The sequence below is a fragment of the Calidris pugnax genome, unplaced genomic scaffold (assembly GCF_001431845.1).
Source record: "Calidris pugnax isolate Ruff unplaced genomic scaffold, ASM143184v1 scaffold157, whole genome shotgun sequence".
NCBI classification, from domain to species: Eukaryota; Metazoa; Chordata; class Aves; order Charadriiformes; family Scolopacidae; genus Calidris; species Calidris pugnax.
In genome coordinates, this window is record NW_015090992.1 from 475,206 (window position 1) to 485,453 (window position 10,248).

Sequence of the window (10,248 nt, forward strand, 5' to 3'; positions counted from 1 at the left end):
ATAGAAGAAGCTTAATGATGTTTCTGTATACTTCTAAATAAAATACATTTAGTCTACAGCAAACATTTCATATAGCATTTATCTCATATTTTTATGTATCCCCTGGAATATGTACAACGGTCTTGTTAGATATATTTACTGATTAACACATTTTTTAAGCTTAACCATACAAACTTCAGAGAACATTTTTGTTATAGAGTGTTAGTGCTGAAAAACAAGACTATAATATTTATCACTGTTTGCTTAATTCGTTAAAGAGGTAGATAAGATTACGTGAATATAGGAAGTTATATACACTGCTGGCTAAAAATTTGAATCATATGGACCAAGCATTTCATTTCTGAAACTTAAAATTACAAGCAGAATAGCTTTTTACAAAGATTACTAAATACACATGGGTAAGCTGCGTTCCTGTTTGTGTACTTTTTTTATATATATATACTATATTTGTATGAATGTTTTCTGAAGCAATATTATGGTATTCAGTCTTTAAAAAACTATAGGGAGTTACTTTTTTAGGACAATTTATTTTATTGAATACTTAATAGATTACATTATTCAATTAAATTAAATTATATTATTTACTCTTAAAAACTTTGTTCTATACACATACTTCATTTTTAACTTTATTTACTCACTTTGGAGGACATAATTCTAGCCTGGTCGTATGGTACCTAGGCATATTAAGGAAATATTGGACAGAAAGGGTTAAAGATGCTGTAAATGACAGAACATGACTATGGAGTTGTTGGAAAATACGAGGTGTTCTGAACTTGGTGTAAAATCTTTGTATATTTGTGATCTGGTACTGCATTCTATAATAATGGGAGAGGGGTATAGTTTAAAGCTACTGAAGCGGCACACCGAGGACGCCTGAAAAGTCAAGAAGAATAAGGAGGAGATAGGCATCTAAAACGGGCCTGGAAACCTACCAGAAGGACGAAAGGTAAAAAGTACACAGCGAGGAAGACGTCTTACTTCATCAGAAACGACCACCGAAGACCACTAGAAGGGACTGGAATGTCGCCAGAATGACGCAATCTATGAAGCAATCCCTAATGAATATGTAATAAGAGGTGATGGGGTGACTATTGAATATGTATGAAATTGTATAATCGTGAGGGTATAAATTGTAAGTTGACACGGTCGTCGGCGAACCAGATTTGGGTGACTACCCCTGGTTCCCGGGCCCGCGAAATAAAGCACCGCATATAACTACCTTCCAGTGGTTATGTGTTTGTCACCGACAGAGTCGGTTGTCTGAAAACATGAATGATATGTTAGAGAGCAAGAAGAAAATGAAGAAGACGGCTAGGAGTGAGGGTCAGTAACAGTTTGGTTTATTTCTAATAATGGAAGTAGAGATGGGAGATTGTGATGGTGTTCCCTGGTGAATAATTTCCTCTAAAGCTCATTTTCTTCATCCTTGAAGACAAGAACAACACCGAGAAGTACTCACCAAGTCAACAAGACCGACTGGTTTCAGCCAAAATAAAGATGACAAGGTCAGCAGGAGAGAGGGAAACTAGTTATCCTGCAGTATAATGGTGATGGGTCTTTGCTAGCAGCCCTAGGTTTCAGTGTATTTACTTAGCAGCAGAAACTGCACCTGTGTCCTGCAGCCTGCTCTGTGTCCTGAGGATGGCTAACAAGTACGAGCAGAGCACAATTGTTGCGCTGTCCTTTCTTTATTCACTTTCTATAACCAAAATGAAGTTATTAGCACAGACTCCTTACACAACTCAGGTGCTTTCACAGAATCATGGAAAGGCACGATTAGAGGTCATCTTGCCAAGGCTGCCTGCTCCAGCAGAGGCAGCTCCAGCCATTTAGCCAGGATCGTGTCCAGAGTGCTCTTCAACATCCCCTCTCTTCTCACGGGGCACCACTGGCAAGAGTCCTGCTCTGTCTTCTTTGCAGCCTCCCTTCAGGCCTTTGACGCACTGATCAGATCTCCTCTGAGCCTTCTCTTCACCGGGCTAAAAAGTCCCAGCTCACTCAGCCTTTGCTCAGAGCAGGTCGATGCTCCAGTGCCTCCATTATCAGGTTGTTCTTGGGTCAAGAAGCACACACAGCTTGGAAAGCATCAAGGTCTTTATTGGAGGCAAGAGAGGTGGATGCTGAGGGGCCACAGTCGCACCCTGCTGTTGTCACATTGATTTACAATAGAAGTACAGAGAACTTGGAATAGATATTACACATCTTATTTTTTGCTGTTGTGGACCTAAAGGAGTGTATTTGGAGATGGGAGGGAGAAGTGGTACCTTTTATTAATAACTGTACACTTAAATGCATTAAGAAGTTGTCCGCTGTCTAATGTGGGCAGTGGCCTTGCTGAAACCCATAAGGCCTATTTTGTGAGTGATGTGAAGGAACATTGAACGCAGGAAAGCAACCTTATCTCTGGCAGAATATCTTCCTCTTCTTTGCTTGTACCCCGTTAGAATGTGTACATTCTCCCACATTTTCTCTGAGAACTTAAATGTATTAGTAGAGAGAACAGAAGGATGTGAGAGGTAATCACTCAAAAGCAGGTACCATGGGTACATCATAGCAGAGCTGGCTGGTCTCTGCTCCGCCCAGACAGGATTCCCAGTTCTTTTCACACAGAACTGCCACGTACAGGAATTAAATGAATTGGAATGGAATGGAATGGAATATGACACACTCACTCTCATGGGTTTTCTCCTGTCTTTCTCCCCTAGCCAGAGGGCACAAGTTTGATCCCCTCTGCTCAATACCCTTCCAGCCCCACCTGGGCACTGCATCCCATTTGGGGTCCCAGAGACGTTATGGCTCAGGGAGGCAAGTAGAGGCTGCGGCCTTAGGGCTGGTTGGACATCGAGGAGAGGTCATTGTGGCACCTCACCGGTCATTGCAGTGCTTATGGGAAAGGCATCAAGGGGATGAGGATAGTCACTTCCCAGCACTGCCTTGTGGGATGGTGAGAGACGGCATCTCCTGACACAAGAGTTTCAGGGTTGAGATAAGGATTGAAACTGAATATACGTGTGAGCATCATGAAGCACTGGAGTGGGTCCCAGAGATAAGACTAGATCCCTGAATTGCCCCAACCCAGAGTGTACAGGTCTATATCCATTGCTGACTTTTCCCTGACTGAGTGGATGGCAAGAGACCTTTTCAGATCTATGAGCAGGTCAGTGGTTTGGTGGCTGGTACAACCAGGTGTGAAGCAGAAGTTCCGAGCATGGTAGCCTCAGGACTGACAGAAAAAGGGCTGTGAGAATGGCAAATGTTGATAACATTCACACTAGCGATTCATCAAGGTCACATCTATGTGAATCTTCCAAGGACACCCAGGCAGGGACAATTCAGGAGACATGAAGAGGCCTCCAGAGGTTGTGTCTCTTTTCCTCTGTCCTCCAGTATTTTTGTCCAGCTAGGTGGAAATACACCTTTAGCTGCTTTCAAATAGGTGGATATGACAGCGTGCATGTGAAGGAGTGAAAAAAACAATTTTATTTTGAAAGAAGGAACTCCCTGTCCTCCTTACTTTGAAATTTACAACAGTACTGAGATTTGTTGATACAGTTTGCAACAGCAGTTATGGGCTGGAATGTCTGGAATGCCCAGGAGACCCTCACAAACTTCCTGGAGACCAGTGGTGTAACCATTAGATCTCCATTGACCTAAACAATTATAGCATAAGATCATGCAAAGACATGCCTTACACCACATGAAAGAACAGAAATTTAGAAGAGGTGATAGACAGAAGAGAACATTTTAGATCACAGTGGCTTTAGTTACCCTTTGGGCTGAGATGAAAAGGTACTCAAACCTCCTTTTTTTTTTTTTTTTGTCCTTAATTCACCAGTATTTCCTTGAAGTACTTTTTTTCATTGGAACTGGGCTTCCAGTTTGTTCCCAGAGAAGTTAGGAACTCCTTTTCCATTCCTTCTTAATCCCTCATTTCTGTAGAAGCTCCCATTTCCCTGCAAGCTGTGGGTTCCATCTTGAATCATAGCTGCTTGGGCATGCCTCGTGGCAGCTCCCCTGAAACCAGGCAGCAACAGTATTAAAAACCAGTACTTGGTCTCTTGGCATTTCACCTGATGCCACATTGAGAACAGAATTGAATTCTGGTTTTGCCCTTACCCTTCCTTGAGGACAGGGGTATTTCCATGGCACAGTGCAAACACGTAAAGGAAAACACCATGGAAATGTAAAAGTCAATTTTTTTTCTTACCTTGATACTTCTGAGTACATTTCTTGAAGGGACAGGGAATCTGAGACAAGCAGCATTTTGTCCCACAGTTAAGGAGGAGATGTTGGGCACTTCCACTTGAAGTCAGCTGCTCTCGTTCAATTCAGAGCCAGTTCAGATTCAAGTCAGTGCAGCCAGAGCTAGAAAAAATTTTGAGCCTGCCCTGACCCAGTACAATTCTGTTCTCAGTGTGGTGTCAGACGAAATGCCAAGACATCAAATATTGTTTTTTAATACTGTTCCTCTCTGGTTTCGGGGAACTGCCACAAGGCATATTATGTGTCAGCAACTTACCTCGGCCCCAGGGTGAATTTTGGCCTCTGAGTTTCTTCAAATATCCAGTAGTGTTCAGAACTTCAAAAGTTCTGACGTTCATAGATCAAAAATCAGGAGGCTTATGTGTCCTTAAAGAATAAGACACCCAGGCACATTACATGGCATATATTTCAGGAATGGCCTGGGGAAACACTAACACATTTTTCTTCTGTTTCCCCTGGGAGCTACTACTGGAATATTTCATGGGATATTTTAGGCTGCCACATATATTCTACATATATATTCCATTGTTTAATGTCTCAATATTCCAGTGTAGACTATAAGCATAGTAGGTCATGCCAAGATACAAAAGCATAACTGAACCGATTTTTTTTTTTTTTACACCCTGACAGCATTTGGCCACAAAACATCTTTTTCATAGTTTTGCAACTAATCATTCTAACATGACATTCAAGACCTTAAGTGCCCACTTCATGAAATGTAGCCCAGTGCAAGGTAATATTTCTTCCTTGCAGGTCATATTAGTAAGTGAGTGTAGCATTTACTGTAAGTGATTCAAACCATGCCACTAAGGTTGGCTCCTTTGCAAGTGAGCTTTTATACCAAGTCAACTCAAAAAATTCTGTAATGTGAATTGAATCCTGCTTTCACTCACAACAGGGTATCTAAGGACAGAATGTAGCATGTAGCTCACAATGTTACTTTCCAAAAATCTTCCTTTTTTTTCTTATTTTTTTGTGAACAGTTTTGAATACACTTAAATTTATAACACACAATTAAGAAACATGTACACTAATAGCAGATAATTTCATTTTATCTATTCTGCATAAAAATACACTGAATTTAACAGGTTTAAGTTTTTATTATGTAATTGTATTTTATAATTCAATTTTTACAATATTATTTTACAAATACAAATAAATTATTTCAGTACAAAGCAATTTTTTATTGTTTGTAAACTGATTGTGTTTTAAAATGTTCTGTACCAGAAGAATTTTACAATGCATTTGAAGAAATTTCAACATTCTAAAGCATTTGTTCACTTGTAAAATTGTGCCAAAATGGAAGTTGCATCCACGTCAGTCTACCACGGTGGAGACAAAGCAGCAGTTTCCCTATATGGTGATTTCTAATTTTTTGACACATGTAAAAGCTGTATGGAGTTGTGGGTTTTACCAGGATGGGAGCATAAGGATTACTTCCTCAGTTCTCTCCATGGGTTTGCCAATGAGTCAAAAAAAAGGAAAGAATGAACAAAAGCACTTTTCATCCACACAGCAGAAGTTGCAGGACATGTGAGAAGGACTGGCCTCATCTTGCCAAAGGGTAAAGCTGTTTCCCAGACTTTTAGCTATGCAGACACTCAATGAAGGCTAAGATCCTTCTATGCCAATCTTTTTTTTGTGACAGGTCTGAAAAGGAGACCTCAGATTTTCAGAGTGTGTGGTGATTTGCAGCTGGAACAATGTTGCATATCATTCTGGTGTCAAATTCTCTGCAAGGAAGTTATCATAGAAACTGTGAAACTAAGCAGACAAATGGTTCAGTATGTACAAATTTCTGTATGACTGCATCTTATTTTTGAAGCCTTTTCTGCTTGTAGGTCTGCAAAATGCCTCATCTATTGGCTAGTGTGAAACTCATCTTTTTTTTTTGCAATTAAAGAAGGAATACTTCACTAAGATGAGCAGAGAAGATACCAGAATTGAGTCAGTGACAGTTGCCAGTAGAGAATATTTAGGAAAGGGCACGAGACAAAGGCAAGCAAATAGTGATATTTTTGCAGCACACTCACTCAGCAGTTTTCAGCTCAGAGTCTTCCTGAATGTGCCTTTATGTTTGATAGCTGTCCAATGTGCTTTTCTTTCTGGGCTTGGATTCCTTGTTTTTTGAACATTTGAAAAGCTGAGTATGCACAAAACTGGGCAGCAAGAAGTTCCATTGTATAGTTACACAGGACCCACCTCCTATCTACTTTAAATCATGTATCTACTGCTTGCATTTCATGCTGCCTTTCTTTTCACTACATTATAATCCTAAAATGTACAGATACATTGCAGGTTGCTTTTATTCAGGCTATCCATATCTCCTGCTTTGATGTGGGTCACTGTACTTGCCACTCAGAATTTATGGAGGTTCCCCACTGAACAACCGCTGTAGAAGTTTCATCTGTTTGCCAAGCCACGTCTTTAGTCAGTTTATTGTTTTTTTTCTGATCTTTTTTCTTTCATTACAAGTGCAGCTACCGTTACATCAAATTTAATCAGAAGAGGGCAGTATTTCATTGATTTTGACAGTTTCCCAACTTTTAGTCTTCTCAAAAGTGAGCTGTACAGCCTGTGGGGCCCTCAGAACATCGTCTGCTGAGGGGTTGCTTTTCCGCTCTGCATACCATTTAGCTTCCAGAGCATGATATAAGCACTTTTACAAGTAACAAACATATTTTTCCTTAAGCTTATTAAAAATAATAACTTCAACAACACCTCAAATACAAAAAATGTAATATCCTGGAGGATTTTCACTAGATCCTGAGGGAATTTTATAAGAGCACTTGTTATGTGCAGTTAAAATTGCCTGAAGCAGGATAATTTCATACAATAGCATAGGTATATATCTCGTTTATAAACCTGCAGTTTTTAGGGCTGTAAAACATCTCACCTGATCGTTGATGATCTACTGGCTTTTTGCAAGTAGAAGAGCTTTAAGCCAGCAAAGGTATGTATGGGACAATGCAAAATGTCATAATACCCTGGAACTGACTCTTCCAATATGCTTACAGTTAGAATTATGGGGAGTGGGAAAATGCCATTTGACTCTGGACCCCAAAATAATGCACATATGTGGTGTGCACACATCTCTGAAAATACATATACAGTCCTGTGTCAGTTAGGACCTACACTGGTTCGAAGGGTCCATTAGTCACATACATTGATCTGCTTGCAGGGAAAAAGACACTCTTTCTGAAAGCATAACTTTGAGTGTTAGGGTGAAGGAGTGGGATTTTGTTCATACTTTTTTCTCATTGTCATTATTATTTTTATATCAAACTACATACCTGGAATTTACTTGTCACTACAGGAAACATATTTGCTCGGATGGATATTTTTGCCAACCTTTTAAGTTTCGTTAGTATACTTTTAAGCTGTAGACTGGAAACATGCATACCCATGATGGCTTTGTGTTTATGGTATGAAAGCTTATTCAAACACTGGTGCAGAGATGCGAGAGGACTGCAGAAAGCAGTTGATCACAGATCTAAATTGTAGAAGGGAAGGGTACCCTGACAGTCAGTCTGATCCTCACAGATAAAAAAAAATAAGGCAGGAAATTTCTTAAAGTGCATAAAGATACCAATTTCCATGGTATCTGTTCCCAGATTCTGGATGGTACTTCTTCCTTTATAAAGTTGCAGAGCTCTTTCAAAGATAATTTCTGTCTTCAGTATTTCTTTCGTCTTTGTCTCTTCAATAGCTCCAGTTGAGAAAAACACCCCACTATTAAAACTTTGGGAAAAGCAAATTAAAAGAATAACTATTCCAAAGTTACGGAAGCATCACAATTAACACATTGAGGTGCACAATCTTGTGCTAAAAATATCAATATAATACACATTATATTTTCATATGCATATATTTACATGTACCTCTTAATATGTGTTCAATTGTATACATGCCAGTTATCAAAAATGATCCATATGAAAATGGGTAGTCACCCATTATTTAAAGTCACATTCCAAATTAAGTCAGACAAAATGAAAATAAAACACTAACAAATGTTGTTAGAATATAGATCGTCTGAGTATGAATCTAGGTCGAATGCTTCTTGCTGTGAGTCACCCTGGTGACTAGAATCTGTAATACATGAATGTTGAGAAATAAACACCACTAAGAATTGATGCCAGGCATATCCTGAAACATTTAGAATAGACCACAGGGCCTATCCACATGGCCTGCCCTTCTACAATGGGAACGTTTATAGCATTGCCTTACAGAAAGTATTGCAGGTATATATAACAGTATCAAGAAAGTTGTCAAAAACCACCTTGGTGTTCTAAGACCCACTAGAGCACGGAAAAAGCAGGACATCACTATCTTACAATATTAAAATGTCTCAGCTAAAATGCAGCAAGGATTAGAATTAAGTGATATATGCAGTCATAATCACACAATTTATTTGGAATCCTGGCCTTTGCATCCCTAAGTGAACCAGTGAACATACATTCTTTTTGATGGGAGGATGCATATGAGAAACTGTATTTCCAGAAGTACCTTGTCAGTAATACATACCAGAGAAATAGACATTGTTTATACCAAAAACGCTCTTACCAGCTCATACAACTGGCCATGATATGTTCTTATTTCTAATAATGAAAGTAGAGATGGGAGATTGTGATGGTGTTCCCTGGTGAATAATTTCCTCTAAAGCTCATTTTCTTCATCCTTGAAGACAAGAACAACACCAAGAAGTACTCACCAAGTCAACAAGACCGACTGGTTTCAGCCAAAATAAAGATGACAAAGTCAGCAGGAGAGAGGGAAACTAGTTATCCTGCAGTATAATGGTGATGGGTCTTTGCTAGCAGCCCTAGGTTTCAGTGTATTTACTTAGCAGCAGAAACTGCACCTGTGTCCTGCAGCCTGCTCTGTGTCCTGAGGATGGCTAACAAGTACGAGCAGAGCACAATTGTTGCGCTGTCCTTTCTTTATTCACTTTCTATAACCAAAATGAAGTTATTAGCACAGACTCCTTACACAACTCAGGTGCTTTCACAGAATCATGGAAAGGCACGATTAGAGGTCATCTTGCCAAGGCTGCCTGCTCCAGCAGAGGCAGCTCCAGCCATTTAGCCAGGATCGTGTCCAGAGTGCTCTTCAACATCCCCTCTCTTCTCACGGGGCACCACTGGCAAGAGTCCTGCTCTGTCTTCTTTGCAGCCTCCCTTCAGGCCTTTGACGCACTGATCAGATCTCCTCTGAGCCTTCTCTTCACCGGGCTAAAAAGTCCCAGCTCGCTCAGCCTTTGCTCAGAGCAGGTCGATGCTCCAGTGCCTCCATTATCAGGTTGTTCTTGGGTCAAGAAGCACACACAGCTTGGAAAGCATCAAGGTCTTTATTGGATTTTTAAGCCTCTTTTTTAGGCATTGACAGGGTTGGGGCATCTCTGCAGGAAGCCGGTTCCATTATTTGTCTACCCAGGAAAGGGTGGGTGTAGCCCCAGGCAAAAGGGGTAGAAAGTAATAGAGATGGGGGTGAGGGTTAGTGACACGCAGACACTTTCTCCAGTCTCAAGGCCTTTATTTTCTGTTAGAGCCTGATGAGGAGGCTGAGAGGGCTGGGAGGCCTTGAGGGCCGGTGCATGCCCCAGCTGCTGGCGCAGCGGTGGTTTTGGCAGTGGCTGGGGCGTTGTTCTAGTGCTGCTGGTGGGGTGGCCTCTTCTTGGCTGGAGAAGAGGCCTCGTGGCTGCCGGACCTTCTCTTTGGGGGATGCCGTGGGTCCCCCCGGGAGCCTTCCATGGCACCACTGGAAGTGGATGGAGGTTCTGCGGCGTCCTGGGGCTCCTCTTGGTGCCCGGGGAGAGGAGCTGGGGCAGAGGGAGAGCTGCCGGCAGCCCCGCGAGGGGCAGCTGCTGAGGTGCTGGGGAGCTCCTCCCTGTTGGCTCCTTGCAGGCTGTGGGAGGGGGCCGGGCCAGCTGTAGAAGAGCCTCCTTGGGAGGCAGCAGGTCTGGAGGAAGCCGCGGGGCTCTCCCTC